At 41.6% G+C, this 24,544-nt stretch overlaps 1 protein-coding gene across 2 annotated transcripts in view; it reads left to right on the forward strand.

Moving 5' to 3' along the window:
• The first annotated feature begins 380 nt into the window (after positions 1-380).
• LOC145991176 (nucleolar transcription factor 1-like) overlaps positions 381-24,544 on the forward strand; it is a 71,318-nt gene continuing 47,154 nt past the window's right edge. Inside the window, exon 1 of one of the 2 annotated variants that reach the window (XM_083127023.1) lies at positions 381-433. The gene's annotated coding sequence lies outside the window, so the exon portion shown is untranslated. Of the gene's footprint in view, positions 434-813; positions 1,108-24,544 lie in introns of those variants that run through there. The other variant, XM_083127024.1, reaches the window with a different exon arrangement.

The following is a 24,544-nucleotide window of genomic DNA, read 5'->3' on the forward strand; positions in this document are numbered from 1 at the left end:
AGAATGGGGTAGTGATACTTTTTGCACCCACGGCAAGACTCGAACATGGGTACCGTCGATGGGTACGAAAACGCAAGTTCGTGTTCAGCACTAAATTCAGCGCACTCGGCCACCGAGGGTATTTCATCGTATTTGTAGCAGCAAATATCATCTTCGCGATTTACTTGAAAAAGGCAGAAAAGCGACGTAAAAATAACAAAACCTACAAAAGCAAAAGGGAATGCACACGTTCGCCGTCATATCCGCCGAGTCCGCTACTTTTTTTTGTTCCCCCTCGCAATCCACTGCCTCCGTGCCACTGCTGTGGTGAGAGAGAGAGAGGAAAATGACAGACCAATCGTAAACATGTTTCTTTGTGACGTCACGCATTGATTGCACCAGCGCGTGGCCTGTCACACGTGGTAGGACGGATCGACTTGGAGGAGTGGTGAAGGTAAGCATATATGTTTTGAAATACGTGTTTTTGCTTGCATTTGCCCATTTTATTTCCACATACGTTTTTATAAAGGTGCATGCGTCTCGCCGGTTATATATTTCGGTAACGGTAGCTAAATATAACGCAGAGAAAGGATATTTTCAGCTTCGACATCAAGATGGCGGCCTCTCTGATACGTTGGCCGTTATCGCAGCTACGTTAGCCGTCATCGAGGTGGTGGTTTCTCGCTGCGACAAACTCGCTTATAATTGTCCGTGCGCGCCGTCCCCCCTGGTTTTGTGTTCAGAATTATGTTCCTTGGTGTTGTGGCTACGTTATGAGCTAGTTTATATGTACGTGGAGTGCTGTAGTGGCTGGAATTTAGTTATTGTTTGCTAGCAAGGTTGTTCAATGTCTGCGCTGCATGTCTGGCGAGGACTGGGCTGGCGTCTGGCCTTTCGCCGCCATCGTGGGAGCCTGGCCTGTCGTGACGTTCTAGCTGGGCTGGCGGGGGTCGGCGGGATTCGGCTTCCCCTGGACCCGCCAGCTCGGCTTCTCTCGATCGGTGAAGGCAGCAGGGTCGCGGATGGGTGGAACCCGGCCCAGTCCGTGGCTGGCGGCGGTAAATGCGACAGACGCTGTGCTTACCAGAGGGTGGTCGACCGGCCAACGAACAAAAGCGTAGGGGCAAGGTAAGGCGTCATTTTATTTTCACCATTTCTTTGCAGTAACGTCCATTTTTCTATTGCATTTCCTGCTTTGATAAACGTTGCGTAACTATGACCGTAAACGCGTTGATGTGCACTTTTTTTAGTGTTGTGTTCTGAACAAGCTTGAAACGATTGACTCCCACTTTCAAGGTGGTCGATTTCAGTCGCGTGAGACCCAAAGAATTGTGCATTATTGGGAAAAGCTATCGAACTAACCGACTCTACCACGCAAATTCCTTTAACTTTTGTTACCATCGTGTCTTTCTGTACGTTTTGCAGACAAATGCCATGAACCTTAATTCTCTTTCATTCTTGAAAAGTTACTAACTTTCAGTATATTTTCTACCTGTGACAAAATATTCCTCGATTCGCATGAAACCCGACTCATTCATTATCAGCAGTTGATTGCTGCTTGTGAGAATGCAAAGCTAAAAATACAACCTCTGGTTTTAGAGTAATTAGATTGATGTTTTTATGATTACATTTGTACTTGAGCACGAAGTTTCGGTTTTGTAATAGCTATGTAGCTGTTGGAAGTTTACATTACATTGTCTGTATTTGAAATTGAATTCAACGTTTTCGTGCTAGCTGCCAGTCTGATAATAATTAATCCTAAATACACCTTCTTGTAACACGTAATTCTAGATGAATAATTCAAGTCTTTCATTACCCCACAAAGTCAAATATATTTTTATCTTGTGGCGATTTTTTAGAATTGTCAAACCGAAACCAAACCTTGTAGAATTTTAGGGAGTGCTGATATATTAATGTTGTCTTATTTCATCCCATGTACTTTTTGTGAGCCTGTTTTATCGCTATTCATCCAAACAGCGAATTAATTTGTACCAATGCTTGATTCTCTCAAAATAGATGTTCTAATTATTGTATTTGAAAACAAAGAACAACGTACGTGGTTGTGTTACATTTTTTTTAGAGAATATTTATATGCCTGTAAAAGGTATAATGAATGATGCCAGAGAATAATAATAATATTCCCGGGGGGGGGGGGGAGTTGTAAAATAAATGTTTATATGCACTTTAAGAGGTCACGTTGTCAAGTACTACAGGCCCGTGATGTGGTATGAGATGTTCTTTTGACATGTTTATAATTGTTTTATTTTCTTTCTTTTGTTATACTATGGAGTTAGATATTGTCGTGTAGGATATAAGTTGTAAACGTATCACAATCTAGCGTTTTCTTGAAAATTTGTTTCGTGGTTGAAAAGTTGCGGGAAGTGTGAATTATGCGTAAGAACCGGCAGGTGGCAGCTCGATGCATTCTTTTGTTGGGAGTCTTCTGACAACATGAACAAGTGGGAGGGGATAATCGCCGGCATAAACCCACACGTCCCCGGTCCCATGCAGCTTTCCTTTTATTTAAATGTTTACTTGTGTCAAGTCAGCTGATATTTCATTCTTTAATTTTATTATGTTTGTTTTAAGAACCGAAAAAACCGCCTCTGTTGATAAGTCATTTGTTTGTAGCTTTCAGCACCAGTTGCTCTTGATAGATTCAATTACTACACAACTTGTTCTATGCTGAACTGTATATAGTTTTTCGTTTTTAATACTGATTTCGTGTTCTCGCCTTCAGGAATTGACATGTCGATTACGTATATTAATAAAATTTTAGATTTCTGCATCATTATATACACAAGGGGCTGTAATTTCCTTTAAAAAAAAGACCGCCAATTTAATGTAACCCGCACATTAGGTTGATATTTGTGTAATTTTCTGATTGATAGAATTGTTTATAAGGCGACCAAGAATACTAAATATATTCTAATGTATTAAGAGAATTCCCCGAAATTAAGTAATTAAAAACCAAATTGATTACCTATAGCGTGTATCGTAGTAGCTATTTTGATGTCGATTTGTCACATGCTTTCTTAAAGCGTATTTACAATAGTTATGCTGTTCGCTTGTGATGATATAATTTGTTTAGTTTTATTGTTATGTGGAGGATACTTCATGAAAACTATCGTGAAGATGTATTGGGTCTATAACAACAGGCGTTCGGTTTTGTAAACAATCCTATCGTATGAAATTAAATGTACAGGTGCCTGGTGTGTCCAGTATTATGACAAAAATTGTATGTAGAAATGGCTTTATAAATTCCAAATTCTGGCGAGTGATAGAAGTAGGGTGGTTAGCACCATGCTCCAGCCTACTTTCGAAGTCTTCTAACCACATTTTTCGAAATTGGCCTGCTGAATGGCTGCGAGCCGGATTTTTAGTGTAGAGTTGAAATAATCATTACCAGTTCGATATGGGCACAACACCTGTTACTCGTTTATTTCGTCATTTTTAACATTCGTACTTACCTATTCTGCATTGCGAAACAAAGTCTTCTTTCATGTGGCATTTGCTGGTGATTGCCGAGGGGAAAAATAGTTAATTGGCGTTCCTATCGTACTAAGTAGGGTCTTTCTTTCCGCTTTGTGCGCCTGACTGCGGCGCGCTTGGCGGCCGGCCGAACGCCAACTGCCGTCAAATCGCGTGCGATATCTTCACTATGGAAGCCCCTAGCTTCGAAATGACTTCAAGTTCTCAGAAATATAGTTACAATTACATTCAAAATAAGCACGTTAATTGTCACGGGGGATGTTGGAAATGTTGTCCTCGTGCGTCCACTCGTTTTGGGCACGGTTTTAGGAAATTTCTGATCCCGGAGATTTGTTTTAAATTTTATGCAATAATAGGCTAACTATTTCCATTCTCATTTTCGTAACAATATTGGATAGGCTTGAAGGTGGGACAAGTGCGTAGGACGAAACTATAAACTTTGTGACGCAGGAGGTGGCAGGGATTGGGTTCCAAAACGGAGATAAGATTTAGCATTGTGCGGGACAACTGACCCTCCTCCCCTAATCGCCATCACTGGACGCAAGTGTCAAGAATCAAACTTTACACAGTAGGCGTTGAAGGCGCGATGATTTTCTTCAGGTTCTAATCCTTTGTGGATGTTTTCAGTTTCATCTAAAAATTCACCCATATCGTCCAAAGAGCGAGAAGAACTGTTACTATGAAAATTTTCTGCCTCCTAGAGCTAATCGTGACTATGAAAATGAAGATTTGAGGGAGATTTCAGACCGAATCGACACGCAACACTAGTCGCTTGGGAACGAGCCAATGAAAAGAAACGTTTCACATCGTAGCGGCATGACAGGCCGCACAAGCCGGCGGCATTCGTTTAGTGGGGAGTCGCGTGTCACGTCGGTGTGAAATCTTCCTAAGAGAGTTTTCAGACCGAAGCGGCATGCGAAAGAGTATTAACAGTGCGTAGTTTGAGATCGGTTATTATAGTTCGTTGAACTCTTCAGCCTAACTATCGCCTATTTTTGGGGTAGCAGGAAAAGGTTTTATAAGCTCTTGCCTTGACTCATCTCATCCAACAGGTCGGTAGGTGCCTGGGCTTGCCTAGAGTTGATACCTGCATGGAGGCCTGCTCGAAAAGTTTCATATATATATAGCATTCCCTGACATTCGCTACGAGACTCGACGGCAAGCGACCCAGCAAGCAGCGCTCGTCTTTCCCGGTGAACGGGGTCCGCGACAGTCGCTAGAGGCGCCTGTTAAAATTAGTTTTCATATTGTGTACTAACGTTGACTACAGAAGGTGTTGAAAATGATGTCCCTCTGCTGCAACACATTCCTGGCATCTGCGAAGGAAATTGGCATTTGCACGTGCAAGTTCGTCTACTGTAATTCTCCCGATTTCTGGTACAATACTCTCTTTTAACTCACTGATGGTGTGCGGATTGTCTTTGTATACTTTAATTTTTTAGATTTTTACGCCTTTTCCCCGTGACGTTATTATTTTACCATATAAGAATTTTAGCGGCTCTAAATGCTGTGGTTTTTGAAACACCCGTTTCTTGTGAGAGGCGGCGGATAGATTTCCGAGGAGACTGTTCTAGCCTTTGTCCTATCTCATCGAGTTTTTCCTCAGTAAGTACACGTGAGTTTTTCTTTCCACTTTTATTCAGAACTGGCCCTGTTACTCTTAAACTTTTTTGCGAGGTTTAGTATAGTGGTCCTATATGGAACGGGAACACGAGGAAATTTTGTTGCAAGACGTCGTCGCACTTCTCCACAATTCCTCTTTCCGAAGTAACACTCGACAAGATAAATCCTTTGTTGCAATGTAAACTTTTGTGGTGCCATATTAAGCCACAATCTTCAAGACACGGACACGACACAACACAACTTCCGAGGGAGGGTTATACTGGCGTCAGTCTGCAACGTCAAGAAAAAAACAGACTGTAGCCGGTAGCGTGCGACTGTCGCTGACCCCGTTCACCGGGAAAGACAATCGCTGCCGCCGATTCACTTGCCGCCGAGTCGCGTAGCGAATGTCGGAATGCTCTATAAGCAGAAACGGCATGCGACACGAGCCCATTCAGTTTACGAGCAAACATACATCGCACTTGCGCTATCAACAGACCTTGGCGATGCGGTATGGAGAAAACAGCCCAGTCCGACCGACACGTGCAGGCACAACGTAAAGTAACGCCCAGTGAGTTTTTTTGTTTTATTTTACTTCGCTTTTCTGTCACTTTTGGCTAATCGCGAGGATGAGTGATGATATAAATAGTATTTTATAATGATATGCGCGAAAAAATAATCAAATCGTTTTACTAGGTAACTATGAATGATAGTCGTGCGCGGTTTATCTGCGTTGCTTTAAAAATTATCTTATAAAGTTATCGGCTAGAAACCTGATATAAATGAGAAGGTCGGCGAATTCGCAAATGTTTACATAATTGTTTTTGTCGTAAACTTGCAACTGCAGAGTCGCTTTCTTTTCAAAGTGTTTCCAGATAACACTTCTATCCTTGAGAAGAGATTGAATTTTAACTGAAAATACGGAAGTTTTCAGCAGTAACGAAATCTACCCCCTTTGTTCGTTTCACCCGTTGTGGAATGGTATCAACCAGTAGACCTGAAACCCAGATACTTCCATTATCACTTCGTTGCTAATGGCTAACAATAACTTCCATCTCGTGAGTTAGGTTTCAGGTACACTTTGCATTTTCTAAAGCACTGTGAAAGCCACTTATTTCTGGGTGGATGTAAATAAGTTGGAAAAAAGCGAAGAGTGGGGGTAGATAAGCGAGCCCCGTTCGTTTTGTCGGTAGGGCGTCCGACTGCCACGCGGGAAACACGGGGTGGGTGATCTATTACTATATTTTTCGGCTTTGTCCCGCATAATGCGGCTGTGGGAGCTCACATACCCTCAAATCGATGGGTATCTAGGGGGTAGAAGCGGCCGGAGCGTGGTGCTGATTACGTCACCTCCAAGGTGGCAGAGATCGAGAATGTGTGGCGTTCTACCCCCATGGAATATTTGCACGGGGAACTTTACCTTTACCTTACGTGAGGGTAGATAATTACTTCGAATTACACAAACACACGGAAATATGATTTGGGATTTGTGAATCGCTAAAATTAGTGAAACGACAAACGCAAATGGGGATTTGAATCTTGGACCTTCAAAGGTGAGATCCGGAGTCGATCACTTATTCTTGCGAATCAACAGCGATGCATCTGTTAAGGACATTTTCCTACAACTGAGAAAGGACCACGCACCGATCTTATGGCATAGTGTTGTCCGTCGAATTGACTGAAATCCCAATGGATACAACGCCGATGAAGTTTTTTTTATTGATTGATTTGGTTTATTTTGCTTCGCTTTTTGCCCTAAACGCAAAGATGAGGATGAGTTATGATGAAATTGATGAAGGGACACTCGCAAAGAACACACATGGCCGGGTCGGGATTCGAACTCGGGACCTCTGGCGTCGCAGCGGGATGCGCTATTAACTCTGCTACGGGCTCAGAATAACGGGACGAATAGCAAGCTCTATTCCTTTGATGTTATACTAATGAAAACACAATTACAAGAAATTCATTACTTCAAACGTAGAACATTCATTAAGAAGGAAATAATACGGTTACAGGATGCTAGGTTATGGTCGGCCCCATTGCTTCTTTCTTACGTACGTGGGGTCAGCTTTTCACCCCCCCGGGGGGTTCCCTTTGGCCCCAGGCACCGTTTATGTAGAGAAACAGACAAAATTGTTGAAAAGGTGAAGTCCTGATTCGAACGCCACTTCAAGGAAAGTTTCGAGAGATCAGTTTTCCTCCTGACAACCATATGTCGAGTCCACGTGGAGCCCAGTACATTCTCCCTTCAATCCTTTCCCACCAATAGCGTCCGTTTTAGGAACGTACAGTACTTGTCAAGTCCACGTGGAGTAAATGAGATGTTGCCTATCAGTTTCTTTAGAGATTCATAACGTGAGGTTGCTGTTATGTTCGCTAGGTTGTGTTAGTGTGTTTTGCTATTTTTTTTATGCAGTGTGGATACCTTGAGAGTGAAACGTCGTCGCAGTTCGTGTTGGATGTGTAAACACTGCAGGTCAAAGTGAGGACAGCGCGTCTCAGAAAAACAGGTGCGGCCTCGAAACCAGATACGCGTCCGGTCGGCTTACCCTCGAGCTATGTCGAAGATGATGAACTGGCGCTCGAATTACGTCTTCAACTACACTGTATTTGCTCGACTAAATGAGCATTCCGTGACATTCGCTACGAGACTCGGCGGCAAGCGGCCCGGCATCAGCGCTTGTCTTTCCCGGTGAACGGGGTCCGCGACAAACGCTAGAGTCGGCTATTAAAATTACAGTTTTCATATTGTGTACTAACCTTGACTACAGAAGGTGTCGAAAATGATGTCGCTCTGCTGCAACACATTCCTGGCATCTCCGAAGGAAATTTGCATTTACACGTGCAAGTTCGTCTACTGTAATTCTCCCGATTTCTCGTACAATACTCTCTCTTAACTTACGGATGGTGTGCGGATTGTCTTTGTATACTTTACTTCTTTAAATTTCCCCATTTTTCTTTCCACTTTTATTCGGAACTGACCCTGTTACTCTAAACGTTTTACGAGGTTGAATATAGTGGTCCTATGTGGAACGGGAACATCAGGAAATTTCGTTGCAAAACTTCGTCGCACTTCTCCACAATTTCTCTTTCCGAAGTAACACTTGAAAAGACCAGCGCTGGCCGCGGTGGCTCAGTCGGTAACGCGTCTGACTACCATGCTAAAGGTCCCAGGTTCGATCCCCGGCCGGTTCAAATCCGTGAATCTTTCTAACGTTGGAAGCGGCCCCGGCGCCCACCCAGCGTCGAATGACATGGGTACCTGGGGGGTAAGGTAAAGGCGGTCAGGGGCTTGATGCTGATCACATAACCCCCACTGACGACCGGATCAAGAAAGTGTGGGGCGTTACCCCCACACCCCCTATACGCCTTCATGGCATGGTGCTAAGCACAGGGAGGCACTTTACCTTTTTTTTACGCCGAGCCGCATGCCGCCGAGTCGCGTAGCGAATGTCAGGGAATTCTCTGTACAATCTTCGTGTTACACACTCTTTAACGCCCTCCTGCGGATCTATTACTGTCCCTGTCTTGTTAAAAATAATCGCAACAAGCCTTGTTCGACATATATTGGCCCATCGTGAAGTCTTTCTAGGTTTATGATGCAATGTGGAGAAGCAAATGGTTGTCAGTATATTGAGGTGTAGTTCTTATGATTAAGTTCTTTCCTGCTTCACCTTGGCTACTTGCTGGAGCGTAGCCTGAGGGGAAATGTGTTTCCAGGAAGCATGATTCATTCGTTAATACACAGCTGATTGGATCCCGAGCAAAAGGAAAGCTATAGGTTTTCGTTATACCTATTTGACACGTTACTGCAATTGCCTCATATTTTAAAATAACTTCAGAATTTGTCATAATCCTCCCACCAAAAACAATTGAGTGATTTGGCTTATTGTACTGCGCATTTCGGCCACTTATGGTTAATCGCGAGGATGAGTGATGGTGAAATTGATGAAGAAAACACCCAGGTCGGGATTCGAACCCGGGATCATTGGCGTCTTAGCGCGATTTGCTAAGCACTCCGCCACGAAGGTGGGCTTCCGCAGGGTATGCAACACATGTAACACATATTATGCTTGGGGAGATGCTTCCCAAATCGCATGTAGTGTCAAATGCAATCCTAAAGTTCTCTTAAACCGGTGGTAATATTTCGAAAAACGCTTGTGAATTTATCAGCATCTCATGTTAGCAACAGATTTCCCGTGTTGCTAACATAAATTTTGTTATCCACAAGAAGTCTGTAATTATCAAAGAATGTTAGCAACTTTTGTTACCAACACATGTTAACAGAGCATTTTTGATGTTAGCAACATCACATGATCGCCCGTCAGTGACAGCCAGCGAGTGCGAGAACATAGTTTCGTGCGAGGTGTGTTTTGTTTTGTAATTTATTTATCCTGGAAAATCTTGTGAGTGTGATGGAGTGGTCAAAGGATCAAGTGCTGAACTTAGTTGAATTGTTCCGCGAGAAGCCTGTCCTTTGGGACCAAACTTGTCCACAACTTAAAGACAAAAACCAAAAGAACTACGTCTGGAATGAAATTTCGAGAGAGTACAACTTCCGCCACACTTGACATCTTACAGCCAGCCGAGGTCATACAGCCCAAATGTTAACAAAAGGTTATTAACAAAAATAAAGTTAAACTAGTGTTCTTGTTGCCAACATCTGTTGTTAAGTGTTGATAGCCATTTTTTCTGTACCATATTCTTTGTCCATTTTTGTAAACTACAAATTAATGGAACTATATTTTATTTTTAGCTCGCTTGATGCGTACCACAGCTAACCGCGACTAAACTCGAATCACTCAAATGTGCACCTCATACAAATTGAACTCGGAATCCATTATGGAGGGAGGCAATATAATAGGGCAGTTTAAAACTCTTTTTCTGTTTATAGAGTGTAGTGAAGGTCGAACCTGACCAACTATTTAACTAACGCAGCTATAATTTATGTTTAAGCAATAATTAAATTATCTCAACACACAGGAAGTTAATGCGTCGTCGCCTTGTAATCGAGAGGTTCCGTGTTCGATTCCCGGTGCAGACACGTTGCGCAGTGGTTTGGATTCCACTCCAAACTGTAGGTCTAGTCCCGAAGCAAATCAAACAAGGAATATAATATAAGAAGTAATCATAATTTCGAACTGCATTTTGAGGAATAAAATCTTCGGTTGAGAAGAAATACAAAGACAACTAGGTTTATATGTTGCTGGCAACTTCTATGGAAGTTTACTACGACTCTAGTAATTCCTGTCTAAAGCAGATCATTTCTCCTATTCACGCTTACCTTTACGGATTATTTCCAACTTTCTTTCCGAAAACATAAGCAGAAAAAATCTCCTCTCAGCATTTTAGCAATGTCATTAACTACCCATAACTGCATTAGTGACAACTGAACGTCTATAAACCGTATAAATGGACCATGTAGAAATCCCACGCACGTGACTACACGACAAAGCGAGGGAAGATAAACATTGCAGAAATGCTCTGGTGGAACGTTCAAGTGTTGCCAGTAGATAAGACATTTTGTGAAAATGTCTGTAACTAGTGATTATGTGCTGCTGACCCAAATGATAAACAGGAAACACTCCACACACGATCGAACCCTACGTTATTGATTTGCGTATATAATTTTTAAATACTGCAGTGTTGCGAAAAACATCGTAATATAGAATGTGGGCAATATTATTCATCACTGCATACAATTTAGGTGGAACATCTCGTTTTCTCACTAAAGTTCCTTGTGCACTTTGCAGCATGCCATTTGGGGGGGGGGGGGCACGCATTATTCGATCTCGGCAATTTTGAAGATTGTGATCAGTACCACGCTCCAGCAGCCTGTACCCCTATGGTTGTCCAGGTACCCATTTAATTGAGACTGGGTGAGCCGCAGAGCATCTTTATGGGGGGACAATAACGGAAAAATTCCGACCTTTTATCACCCACCCCGAAAGTCAGACGCCCTACCGGCTAAACCACTGCTGCTCCGCAAAATGTGTAGCTGCAGTGGAATGTGCGCGGAGACTTCTGGCTGAAGGTTATTTTCTTTGTGGTCGCTCTATGTGTGAACTTTTTTAATGTTCTTCTGGTTCTATGGCCTGTAATAGTGAGTATGAGGATGCATGATGTGATAAAATTGAGGAAAGAACGAACACAAATGAATACACAAGTCAGAACTCGAATCTAAAATAACCTGGTGTGAGAAAGAAAATTTCCCCTGAAGATTTTTACGCCTTTTGTCTTTATTTTAGTGCCCTGTATTCTATTCAGCATTAGAGATAGTACAGTGCGTTCGTTTTGACTGGCCTGAGGTAGCGCGTGACATCGCGCAGATGCCGACATTTACGCACATATGTTTAGCATGCAGACAATTTTATTTGTATTGCATAACGACTACTAACGTGTGCTATAAGAGCTACTGAAAGTTGTTCACGCGCTATCTCGGCCCAGACCCAAAACGAACGCACTGTAAATCTGCCTACTACTGGCAACCTTTAAAACTCTGATAAAGTCTTGAGTATCCTTTGACTTGTGACCATTGCGGGCAGTACCGAAGGCATATAAGGAACTGGCTGAGTACACCAGGAAATTAGCCGCATTTGCACGAGGAAAATGGAACCAGCGGGAGTATTCTCGGGACGAGAATGCTCCGCAAAGGCTGAAAAAAATATCTAATTTTGTGACTTTGTTGTGGGTACGCAGTGCGCACCCAGAATTCACGTCGCTGGGACACACTACATTAAGATACATTTTTGCATGAAGCTTGTGAATAATATAGCAGCAGTTAGTGTCCCGGCATTAGAAAATGTGTAAATGGAGTCCTTTTCAACAATACTAAAATAATGTAAACCAGTGGCACCAGCAGAGAACACAAATTTGTGCAGTTCCTTCTTTACCTCGCTAATTTCTGATTCTGTTAGAAGTTTTCCTGTGATAAAGGGAAACACGCAAAATGCAATATCAACTTAGAAGAAAACGAAATTATAACGTTTTTTCTTGCATTTCCTTGGACAAATGTAACAATTGCGTCGAATTTTATAAAAGGAAGAAATGGCATTGATATTCGGCCTCCCCACGACTTTTTTTTTTTTAAAAAAATTCACGAAGCTTGAGAACCACTCGACTATCGCCGCGGTTAATAACCAGGATGTGCAGAGCCTTGGGCTGCAATATATGTACTCGCAACACCGTTAGGTTTATGCTAGCCGTGCTATTTGCAATAGTTTTAAAAGTTTGATAATAATTGTTCCTTTAATCATAGTTAATTTTGGTGGGAAGGGCTATTCCCGCTAATTACGTGACGAAATAATTTTCTGCTGAACGAGGTTCTGACCGTTCAGCTACTCCACCACCTAACTCAGAACAAAACCAAGGTTATTAGAATTATATGCAATGCGTTCAGTTTGGCTCTGTGCCGAGATAGCGCATGACTGCAGACGGCGAGGCATGGCGTAGATGCCGGCAGTGTCGATCTGTAACGTCCCGCTTATTTTTACACACATATCTTTAGTATGTGCCGGCGGAGTTGTTAGCATCGTGCTACTACGCCAGGGGTTCCGGATTCGAATCCCGGCCTGGGCATGGATGTTTGTGAGTGTCCATCAATTTTCATCATTTCATCACTAGACCTCGGATTTTAGGTTTTCACCTATTTTTTCCTTCATAGGTATGTAAGAAATATAAGTTACGTCAGCGTTTCGTTACAAAAACGCAACAAATGAGGTTGTATAGTACCTAAAAAAAATATTTTGCTAGTTAGAACCTATTTTAGGTTTATGCGCCTAATAAAGCCTTTTTTTGGGTTTTTATATACAGAGCATTCCGTGACATTCGCTACGAGACTCGGCGGCAAGCGACCCGGCGTCAGCGCTTGTCTTTCCCGGTGAACGAGTTCGCGACAGTCGCACGCTACAGTCTGTTTTTTTCGCTCTCCCTGCCTTCGCTCTCTTTCCCTTTCTGTTGACGTTGCAGACTGACGCCAGTATAGTCCTCCCTCGGAAGTTGTGTTGTGTCGTGTCCGTGTATTGAAGATTGTGGCTTAATATGGCACCACAAAAGTTTACATTACAACAAAGGATTTATCTTGTCGAGTGTTACTTCGGAAAGAGGAATTGTGGAGAAGTGCGACAACGTTTTGCAACAAAATTTCCTGGTGTTCCCGTTCCACATAGGACCACTATATTAAACCTCGTAAAAAAGTTAAAGTAACAGGGTCAGCCTGCGATTTTTATTTATTGGGAAATCTAAAAAATAAAGTATACAAAGACAATCCGCACACCATCCGTGAGTTAAAAGAGAGTGTTGTACGAGAAATCGGGAGAATTACAGTAGACGAACTTGCATGTGTAAATGCCTATTTCTTTCGGAGATGTCAGGAATGTGTTGCAGCAGAGGGACATCATTTTCAACACCTTCTGTAGTCAAGGTTAGTACACATGAAAACTGTAATTTTAATAGCAGACTAGCGACTGTCGCGGACCCCGTTCACTGGGAAAGACAAGCGCTGACACCGGGCCGCTTGCCGCGAAGTCTCGTAGCGAATGTCACGGAATGCTCTGTATATTTTGAAGGTTTTACCGGATTTTTATCTCGCACAGAGGCATTTGCTTTCTTTGATCACGAAAAAATTCAATGACGAAGTGTTTGAAACGTACTCTCTGTCGATTTCCCTTCCTCTAAGCCCATGGTGATTTCTCAAAGCTCGAAACAAAGCAAAATGTCTGGTGCTACTGTTACCTGCTCACTTTCGCGTCTCTTCGGTGCTGTGGCATTCACGCCTTGCAAACTAACATTTCAGCATTGAAGTCTGTACCACTGACTATGTTTTTGTTGTAAGATAATTTTCAGCATATAATATGATCCTCACAGACAAAATTGCTGCGTTTAACTGTAGATTACATCAAAAAAGATTTTTGCCTAACTATAGGGCGAAGAATGGTAAGTTCTGCCATCGCCTTAGGGTTAGGCAACACACATTATGTTATGCAAGATAGTGCGTATTTCAGGATATAGGTGTCCCATTTTCGTTGCCGGTGACTATACCTGATCAGCATTTTTCAGGAATTTTGAAATATTTTGTTTTTTTGAACCTACTTTGAGATTTTTCGAGCCTAACTTAAGATTTTTAGGACCTATTTTAGGATTTTTAGAACCTATTTTAGGGTTTATCGAACTTATTTTAGGATTTTTAGAGCTTTTGTTAGGAACCTAAAAGCACATTTTTTAGATCCTAAAAATCCGAGATTTAGTCATCATTCATCTCTCTATCTTCGCAAATTAGACAATAGCGAAGTAAAGTAAAAGCAAATCAATCAATATCTTTAGTATGCAGACAATTTGCATAACGATTACTTACCTTATAAGGGTTGTTCAAAGTGGTGGCCAACTGCATTCACACATTTCCGGCATCTTTTGATGAAATTTTGATAGTGTAAGGTAGGATTGCCTGTAAATTGCATTAAACAAAATGGTTTAATGGTGTGTGTGTGTGCAAATAGAATCACATATGCTGGGTTATTTCTCATTAAATTTCTATTTTTCGCTTTTCACCTAAAATTCTGAATTTCCCTGCACATGGAGAAATTTACATTCATATGGCAACACTGAGCCAATACTGTCGCCTCTTTCTTCCCAAACAAGCCAGTCCGTGGAAAGCCAAGGGAAAGAAAACCGGTACCGCCTGGGTCGTTGGAATAACTTGAAAGGAAGACGGGGATCTGCGGAATTCCTTTGTCGAGCCGATCACGAAGTTGTTCATTCGAATGCTATATTTCCCAATATTTCTTTTAAATAATAAAATTACCAACTTGCTAGATATTATATGATTAAGGTCTGCATTGCCTAAGTGTAAATTTATTAAGCTGCGTCGACACTTGTATCTGTAACACTTGCCTGTATTGTTTCAGCATATCTAAACTTGATACGCGATACGGATACAGGCATAGCCGGCCTTCGTGGCAGAGTGTTTAGCACAGCGCGCTAGGACGTCAGGAGTCCCGAGTTGGAATCTCGGCCTGGGGTGTTCTTTGCGAGTGTAGCTTCATCAGTTTTACACTTTAATAGGGTTTCGGCTTTCGTGGGAAGGGGGTCGAGCCCAGCTTGCCTATGTGCCTGGATGATCGGGTGGAGGTTGGTCTGTCTGGCGAAGACCGTGGTTTATCTAGAATTTTCCATCGAGTGGGTGGAAGGTAAGCCAAACCAACATAAATTAGGCTTTTGTGAAAAAATAGGGTGTGTTCGGAGTGTGTGGGTATATCATTGCGCCGAGACAAAGAAATGACGACGAAACCAAAATAAAAGTGAAACTATCGTTAGGGGTGTTTTTATAATTTTACGTTGTTATGCTTGGAGTATTAGGTTCAATGGTGCCCGCAGGATTTTTTCTCAGGGGGGCAGTCAAATTAACTTTTATTATTAGGAGTATTAATTATTATTATTATTTTAAAAAGTCATACATTTATAATTTTCATATTCTGCATATCTATACATATTTGTATAACTGTATACTTAACATATTAATTCATTTAGGACATAAAGCTGTTTCTTATAATTAGATATTGGACTGAAATTTTAAATGTAACCCTAGCTCAAAAATAATTTCATTTGATTTGCTTTATTTCACTTCGCTTTTTGTGTCACTTTTGGCTAATTTGCAAAGATGGGGATGAGTGATATGATGAAATTGATGAATGGACGCAACACAAGCATCCATGCCCAGGCCAGGATTCGAACCCGGGACCCCTTGCGTCGTAGCGCGATGTGCTAACCACTCCGCTACAGGAGCCGGCTCTCAAGAATAATAATTGGTGCTTCAACATAAGGCCTGTAAGTCACAAAAAAACAATATTTTGTGTTGTAAAATATCGCTAAAATTTCACCATTCGAATTACATTAACTATTAAGAAATCTCAGGTCGGCGCCTTTGATTAGGTTTGATACTGACAGCAATTTTCGACGTTTTATGTACGTTAGGAGTGCTAAGTTTGATGGCGTTACCATTTGCACGTGTTTTCTCGTTATTTAACTTTGTATACAACTGGTTTTGGTAATTAAAAGCGTCTCAAATACCCCGAGATAGGTTTTTACTTACGTACAGTGGGATCCATTAGTATTACCGTGCAAATTGTCCTAGACTATTTTCATTAGTTTTCCTCTTACATCCTATGTGTTTTTAAGTGATGAACTTTTCTGTATGCTGGTGCAGAAGTTGTCAACAGCTTATTTTGAGTTTTCTTTTAATTCTGGAAGCTTTTATTGGCGTCAAATAAAATGCACGAACATGGTGATGGACAATTTGCACGGTAATACTCATGGATCCCACTGTACATGGGCGTGTATGCCCCTCCTGGAAAATGGATGTAACATAAACATTATACATATATTTAACACAAATATTTCGTTTGGCACAGTAATTTATAGTAATTATTAGAAAGAGTGTTGCAGGAAGAAGTGGTTTTTGAGGAGTCAACACTGTTATGGCCATAAATATGCCTCGCTTCCCCCCCCGGGGAAAAATTACCTTGCTTGCCCCTCCCTGGAAAAAATCTTGAGGATGCCCATTCTTATGTGGGCCATACTCTGTTACTTGTGGTTTCCGCACCCTGAAACATTTTATATATTACATAAATCATGGAAATTATCAATTAAAGACTTCAACATAATTGTCGAGGGAGTATGTACAGTGGGATCCATGAGTATTACCATGCAAATTATCCATGCTTATTTTCATTAATTTTTCTCTTATATCCTATGTGTTTTGAGGGGATGGATTTTTATATATGCTGGAGCAGAAGTTGTCAACATCTTGTTTTGAGTTTTCTTGTCATTTTTGAAGCTCTTATTGGGTCAAATAAAGTGCACGAACATGGTGATGGACAATTTGCATGGTAATACTCATGGATCCCACTGTACAGTCGGTCAAGGGCCCGAATTCGGTTTCATCCAAACTTTTACATTGACGATGTATATGGAAAATACATGTGAGCAGACATATCGGAGTCAAGCCACTCTGGCGTGTAAAAGTTAATAACAAAGTAAAAGAACTATGCATTTAAGTATGCTAACCATATGAAATGTGAAAGAAAATGAAAAATGGTTTTGCTGAATGATAAAGAAGAAGTCTCTCCGCTAAGATATAATAATAATGAATTTGGAATGAAATTTATTTTATTTTTATTAGTTTATAATAGGTATTATTGTATAGTAATAATTACATCCACGATAATTATTATATTTCTGCTATCCAAGTTATCAATGGTCTTACACCACCTAAAAAATTTCTGGCAATGTCCATTCGCTCTTTACTGAGTTAAAAATTCATACGTAAGGTGCTAAGGACAAGTTGTTCATGTAGCACTACATGAGGAGGAAGAAAGCATTTCTAAGATTGGAATTGAGAATTGAGTGAATTATCAAGTTTTGAGAAATTAATTCTTAACTTAATTTGTAATTCGAGAAACTATTAAATTTGGAGAAATTTTTTGATTTATTTATTTGGTGTTTTAAGTCTACTTTATGTGCAGTAAGGCTAAGACTGGATCTAAAGTTTAAAGTTGGATCTGAACGACTATGTGCCTCCATCAGGAATCAAACCTTTTGAAGAAATTTGCTTCATATTAAGTTGAGCCATTTATTTTATTTGTATAAACTTTGAGTAACTAGGTTGGACCCAACTTAGAACACTCAAGCATATGTAGGAATTACATTACAATAATTCTACATCACAGTATGTAAAAAAAATGTATATTTTCTACTTCACGCAAAACGTATGTTCGTAATTGGGACAAAGTTTCACATGCTGGGCGATCATTTCTTCATTATACATGTGCCTATTATATACAACACATATTCACTACATACCAATAGCACAGACATATTGTGCTTACTTGCTTTTTCCTAAAGTTTTAATTAATATAAGACATTAATATTCTCACTGGATTTCACATTCTGCAAAAACAAGCATATTCCCTTTTGTGTGTATGACCAATCAGCATTGGGCATACATGCCCACACACAAATAACCACAAGCCAACCTAAGTACAAGGGCCATTAGGTTGGCATCAGGGAAAGCTTGTGAGAGCTATTCTCCCAGAAATTTATACCCCCCAACCCCAATTAGGATCATGGTTCATGTTTAATAACCAGTTGTCACTCATGGGAGGGGTAGAAATGCTTTATTTATAAAGAACCAACCATTGTTAGGCTAACAGTAGCCATTTTGGAGAACAAAAACCATGTGCTCCAAATCACATGTTTACTAAATCTTTTATTCCTTACTGAAAATCAGAGATAACACTCACCCACAGGTAAAATAATGCCTAATTTATTAAAATTAAACTCATTTGCAATTATCTGGCATAACTAAGCCAGAAAAGCTGAAATAACACTTTTGTTTATGCTTCTTAAGCAATTGATAACTCTGCAATCTGGCGGGAGAAAGTGGCAACTCTCCCAAAGACAAGGAAAGATCTCAAAAGACTCCAGCTGGCCAATGAGAAGCCGCCAAGGCTGTGACGTCACAGAGGGGACTTTTCAGATGGCCTATTGTGTTCTGAGCTTGCTAGTCAAGCTCACTTGTATTACAGACCCACCTGAGAGCAGGTCAGCTTGGAAGTTGCTGGTGAAATTCAGTGTGTGAATGGCCACATGTGCCAGCAACAAAGGATACATGAAGGGAAAAGGGATCTAAGGTCCTGTTACAGGAAACACAGGCCTAAGTGTGTGTGACCAAGTGGGATATTGTGTCCACAAGTGCATTTAAGGATCCCAGTGAAAATTCAGCAAAATAGCGAGTTTTGTGTCCATCATCCCATGTGGAAATCCAAACCACATGGTCGGCAGGACTGACGCCATAGAAGCATCCAGAGGATATCAGTGAATATCCAAGTTGTCCTTAGCCATCCTTCCCAGAAAAGCCAGGAAAATTCATTTATCACCCCCCAAAGCCTTTGTTACACCAAGAAAGCACATAATCATAATTTTTTAGTGTGGTGTATTACAAATTTGTCCATGTGTCGGGATGTGGCGATAAAGAGTGAAAAAGTGTGGGTAAAGCCCCAGGTTTGATTGATCTAGTATGAAAATGGCTGATATGTAAGTACAAAATCTTTTGTATATCTTTTTTTTTGTGTCTTGTACAGTGAAGTGCTCATGTTTGGTGGTAGCTATGCCACAAGTGATGTTCTTTTCCATGAATAAATATGTCGTTTAAAGGTGTCTGACCTTCTATCATTTTAGTGAATCATAAGCCTATTAAGCCCTCCTCTAGTTACCGATTATTAAAGTTAGGCTAAAGTTCGTCTGTTGCTTAACAGATATCTCAGGGGATATCTGTTACTATACGGAACACCACACATGGAATAGGGTCTGCGTGTGGCCGCGTAAAGCGTGGTTCTCTTTTGTTTTTGCTGTTTTTTGATATATCATATATTTAAAGTTAACCTTTTGTAAAACCAACTTTAAAGCAATATAATATACCACCCGTAAAAAGCAATCATCAGTTCATCTCCCCTCATACGAGATTATGAGACTCAGAGGTAGCAGATTCACTACAATGGATACAAGGTCAAAGTCACTGGAACGGCCAGCCGGCCATATGTCATCCCCCAGTGGTAGTGGAGACTCCCAACTAGCCTTAATTATTGCCATGCTCAAAGACCAAGGGCAAAAGCTTGATAGTCAGGGACAAAAGCTTGATAGTCAGGGACAAAAGCTTGATAGACAAGGGCAAAAAATTGATAGTCAGGGACAAAAGCTTGACAGTCAGGGAAGGGAGATCATTCAGGCATCAGCAGAGATGCATAGGAAACTGGAGGCTGTTCGTATGGAGTTCCAGGCCAGACTGGACTCCATCCACAACGTAACGACAAAAACGTCCGAAGCATTGGTTCGGTCGGTATCATCAAATACCGACAGGATCAGTAACGTAGAAATCAGATGTAACGAGCTGGAAAAACAGGTCAATAGGGACTATGTCCAGCTATCTGAACAAGTTAGTGAATTGAGGGAAATAGTGCAAGGGGTAAATGGCAAAGACAACCAGACCACCGTAGCACAACTCCTAGGCAGGTTAGATGCTCTGGAGAACACTTGCAGGGAAATTGCCCGCAGTGATAGTGCCATCGCCATAGAAGATAGAATTCTTGAGCGATTGAGGAGGGAGATGCAGAACTGTATGGTTGAAGAACCTAGTTCGCACAATATCATCTCCGAGGGTCAGAGTGTTCCGCAGCCCACCCTTCCGCTATCAGCCAATAGTGAGGAGGGTCAGGCAACCGAACAGGCTAAAGATAGTGCAGCCCTCACGAAAATTTTGGCGTGCCTAGAGGGGTTGGAGAGGTACATTACTAAATCACCTGCTCCGGTAAACCCATGCACCAAGCCAAGTCCTCACCCAAGTAAAGAGTCTGCCGTCGGAACCACCAACCACTTGCACAAAATTCCCGAAGTCACTAGCAGAGGTCCAATGTCAGATCATAGTAGTGGGTATTCCTCCCCCCAAAGGTACCATGTTTCACATAACTTCTCGGAATCCTCATCCGGAGGTTCGGACACAGAATTCCGAAGCCAACGGAAAAGGAAAAACCGAAGAAGGCGTGAAAGTGCACCCAGGGTTAGGTTCTCAGACCTAAAACAAATGCCCACGTTTAGCGGTCAGGGAAATAATCTGGCCTCTGATTTCCTACAAGAATTTGAGAGGGATCTTGATCTTCTAGAAATAGATCTGGAAGATGCCCTTAAAATAGTGTCGTATAGTCTGCGGGACGAGGCACGCCAGTGGTTCGAAAGGAACGAACACAAGTTCCGATCGTACGTGAACTTTAGGAAACAGTTCCTGAAGTACTTTCAAGGTGATGGGTGGAGGGCTTCCTCATTATCGAAAGCCCTTAATGGCAAATATAACCCTAACCTACATAGATCAATGCATAAATATTTTTGGAAACAGGTGAAGATGTTTAGACTGGCCTTACCAGAAATTGCAGACCACCAGATTTTTACGCATGTCATCCAACAGCTGCCACGTAGCTTAAGGGATCAGCTGGTTCTAGCCCCCTTTACCTCTTTACAGGCAGTGGCCAATTCCATACTCAGGTATGAAAGTGTACAGGCACCACAAAACCCTGAGAGGGATAGCACAAGGCATGCACGACTTCCATATGGGAGAACCACCCCTCACGTCAACCAGACGTACGTGAGTCGTGGGAAGGATGACACCAGTGGTCCATTAGATCCCGATAAAGCATACAGTAACCAGTATAGGCGTAGGGATAAGAATAGGTTTAAGGAACCCATCAGCGGGAAAAAAGGTAAAGGACCAAGAAGGGGTATAGAACCCCAGGGTAGGAGTTCGTTAAGACCTCTCGGGTCCACAGAGCATATAGCTGAGGTGCATTCCGAAAGCCACAGTCAGGGAAACTAGATAGGCAACGTCCTGAAGTGGGGAGGGGCGATGCCGAACCTAGATTAAGCCCACCATGTTCAGCCCAGTGTAATCATCATCCAATCATTAAGGCTCATCAAGCCATTGGAGATTCAATGTTCTCTAGGCTAGCTCAAAAGAAGTTTGGTTACCCAGTCCAAAGGGACTATGACGGTAGATACCATGTAGGGCTATGTAAGTCGGGACAATCCTCTAGCCAGCTGCTCAGTGAACTCCGTCGTACTAAAAGTGTGCACGATAAAGTAGTGTTGATGATTGCAACAAATGACATGCTCCGAGGGGAAGACAGCGACCGAGTGCTGCGGAACCTCGAGTGCATAGTAGGGGTTCTTAAGAGGAAAGGTGCCAAGAAGATAATCATTCTGACACCTCCACCAATTCCCAGACTAGCTAAGGAAAATAGAGCTAAGTTCTGGGCAGGGTATGATTCTCTCCTAGGTAAAATTACCTCACTGGAGAACAAAGGTAATATAAGAGTGCTTGATGTTTCTTCCAAGTTTACTCACCAGGGTCAAGAATTAAATATGTCCTTATTTGAGGAAACCATGGGGTATGGCAGTTACAAAAGGCCTGACCTGGTTCACCTCAGCCCCAGGGGCATGGACGTGATTCTCAAGGCGTTAGATGAGGTACAGTGGTTTACCCAGCAACAGCCAGAGACCAACAAACGTCAGTCACCTCAACAATGGGAGGATTTAGATGCCATAATGCCATACACCCCACCGACGGGAAACTAGCCAACGCTGCTCTCGTAGGGGGTGATGGTGGCGAAGGTGAAGTAAAACCCCCCAGATTAGTAAATGTATCATTCCTTAACTTAGACGACTATGAGTCCATAGAAAAGGAACTGGTTAGGGATAATTGTAACAGTGCAGTACCCATTAATAATTTCTATTAGTCAAGTAACATGTAATATTTTTAATGTTATACATTGTGTCAATGGGAGAAATATAAGTAACCAACATGTAAATAACATGAAGCTATGGAGATGTAGTCCCAAAGCATACAACCTGTACATCGACAAGCTCAAACTATTACATCCCGATTTAGCATCCAAAGTGCCTCAAAAATGCTAAGCAAAGTTGTGGATGGGGTTCAGCTCTGTCTGAATACAGAACAACCATTGTAAATAGTATATGGGACCTATATTTCATTTTTGTGCATTTTATATACTGTCAATGTTCTAATATATCCTATATTTAGAGTATCTTGCATTTATGTTGTCCTATTTGAGGGTAGGGTAAGAAATGTATCTCAGAGCTAAAAAATGCCAAAACAAAATTAGTACACATCTCCACTACCACCATGTTTGAGTAGGCCAAAGGTAAATGTCGACACAACCAAAGTACAGCCAAAGCCAAACATGGGAATTCACCACCAACACAGCCAGATTGTGTAAGTAATGGGGCAAGTGATAGTGTGCAGTGACCCATCACAAGTGTGCCACCATCCCAAAACACACAGGCTTAGGGGTGAAGAGCGATACATCGCAAGCAAGATGTTGGGAACCATCCACCATGCCCACTGAGGCACAGGAAGCATGGGGAGTATCCGAATAGTGGTTGTCACCCCCCTAGATTACCGAGCGGAAAGTAACAACCATGAAAACCAGGACATACCCATAGTGCGCATAGACAAGTGATATCCGAACCTACGTATAAAGAAAGTTTAATGTGTGTATGCAGACTTAAGTACAGTGTTCAAGGGCTTCTTTTTATAAATGTGTCCCTTTGGGACTAAGTGCTGAAAGGGTAGATTAATCCATCCCCTGCAAGGCAAAGAGAACAAACAGTGTTACAAATTACATACGGTGACCGAAGTATCTTATATATATATGTATGTACATCTATATAAATTCTTTATCATAATGGGTAGTCAGGACTCAAGACACCCAAGAACTTTAATAGGAATGGAATAGGAGGCAGAAACTCTGTCCGCAATATATTACAAATATTTTTAATATGTATATTTCCAAGAGTACATCAATGTAGATGTATATGTCAAGTATGGTAATTTTCAACATGTCTATTACAGGAGTATGTTAATGTCAACATGCCACATCATTTCAAGTGTTTCTTTTAACAACATATGTGTAATTTAATTTTATATAGCCGTGAATGTTTATTTTTGTGTGTGTTTGCATAATAGTGTATAAGGTTAGTGAGGGTAAAGAAAAACGAATCGCTTCTCGAATCCTTTTTCTTTTTCCCGAGGGGCCGGGATATGTATGACCAATCAGCATTGGGCATACATGCCCACACACAAATAACCACAAGCCAACCTAAGTACAAGGGCCATTAGGTTGGCATCAGGGAAAGCTTGTGAGAGCTATTCTCCCAGAAATTTATACCCCCCAACCCCAATTAGGATCATGGTTCATGTTTAATAACCAGTTGTCACTCATGGGAGGGGTAGAAATGCTTTATTTATAAAGAACCAACCATTGTTAGGCTAACAGTAGCCATTTTGGAGAACAAAAACCATGTGCTCCAAATCACATGTTTACTAAATCTTTTATTCCTTACTGAAAATCAGAGATAACACTCACCCACAGGTAAAATAATGCCTAATTTATTAAAATTAAACTCATTTGCAATTATCTGGCATAACTAAGCCAGAAAAGCTGAAATAACACTTTTGTTTATGCTTCTTAAGCAATTGATAACTCTGCCATCTGGCGGGAGAAAGTGGCAACTCTCCCAAAGACAAGGAAAGATCTCAAAAGACTCCAGCTGGCCAATGAGAAGCCGCCAAGGCTGTGACGTCACAGAGGGGACTTTTCAGATGGCCTATTGTGTTCTGAGTTTGCTAGTCAAGCTCACTTGTATTACAGACCCACCTGAGAGCAGGTCAGCTTGGAAGTTGCTGGTGAAATTCAGTGTGTGAATGGCCACATGTGCCAGCAACAAAGGATACATGAAGGGAAAAGGGATCTAAGGTCCTGTTACAGGAAACACAGGCCTAAGTGTGTGTGACCAAGTGGGATATTGTGTCCACAAGTGCATTTAAGGATCCCAGTGAAAATTCAGCAAAATA

The sequence above is a fragment of the Lepisma saccharinum genome, chromosome 8 (genome assembly GCF_977018435.1).
Source record: "Lepisma saccharinum chromosome 8, izLepSacc3.1, whole genome shotgun sequence".
In the NCBI taxonomy this organism is placed as follows: Eukaryota; Metazoa; Arthropoda; class Insecta; order Zygentoma; family Lepismatidae; genus Lepisma; species Lepisma saccharinum.